The following is a 687-nucleotide window of genomic DNA, read 5'->3' as shown; positions in this document are numbered from 1 at the left end:
GAAAGTAGAACAAAGGAGCGAGACAGAAGAAGGCAAAACGAAGGAGCACAGCTAATTAGGATTGAGTTAAAGTAAATTAGGAGAAAAATAAACAGAAGGCGATGCTGCCCACATCAAAAAGGGCACCAAAGTGACCAAGGTGCGAACTTTGAAAGTGTTGTTTGATGGAAAGTCAATAAATGACTACTTGGGTTTTGATGAGGAGGATGAGTCACTGTACATGGCGAAGATGGAATTAGGTGAGGAGGTCCGTCCTTGGTTAGCACAGTATCTGGCAATCCCAGGTACCACCCCCGATTGCTGAATGCGGGAGTAAAAATTTTGACAAGAAGTTTGAACTTTGAGGCCAAGGGGTGGGAAACATTTGTGTGCAGCAGATTGGACCCCACTACTCATGACAACTTCCTTCCTCTTCACCGGGCAGTTTTGGTGGCATCGATCATGGCGGGGTACCCAATTAATGTCGGGAATGTAATGTCTCGGGTAATCACACAAGTAGTCAGTGAAGGTGACAGAAACTACCCCTTCCCCAGCTTCTTGACCATGTACTTCAGGGACCTAAAGGTTGAAAAGAGACCATTTGATATCAAGGTAAAAGCAAAGGCCCCGTTCTCATGGTATAGCATGCAGGGTGATGACAACCCGAAAAGCAAGAACTACAAGGAAACAGCCACTGCTCTAACTGGC

This window comes from Nicotiana attenuata, chromosome 5 (assembly GCF_001879085.1).
Source record: "Nicotiana attenuata strain UT chromosome 5, NIATTr2, whole genome shotgun sequence".
Classification (NCBI taxonomy): domain Eukaryota; kingdom Viridiplantae; phylum Streptophyta; class Magnoliopsida; order Solanales; family Solanaceae; genus Nicotiana; species Nicotiana attenuata.
Note: the sequence above shows the minus strand (reverse complement) of the source record.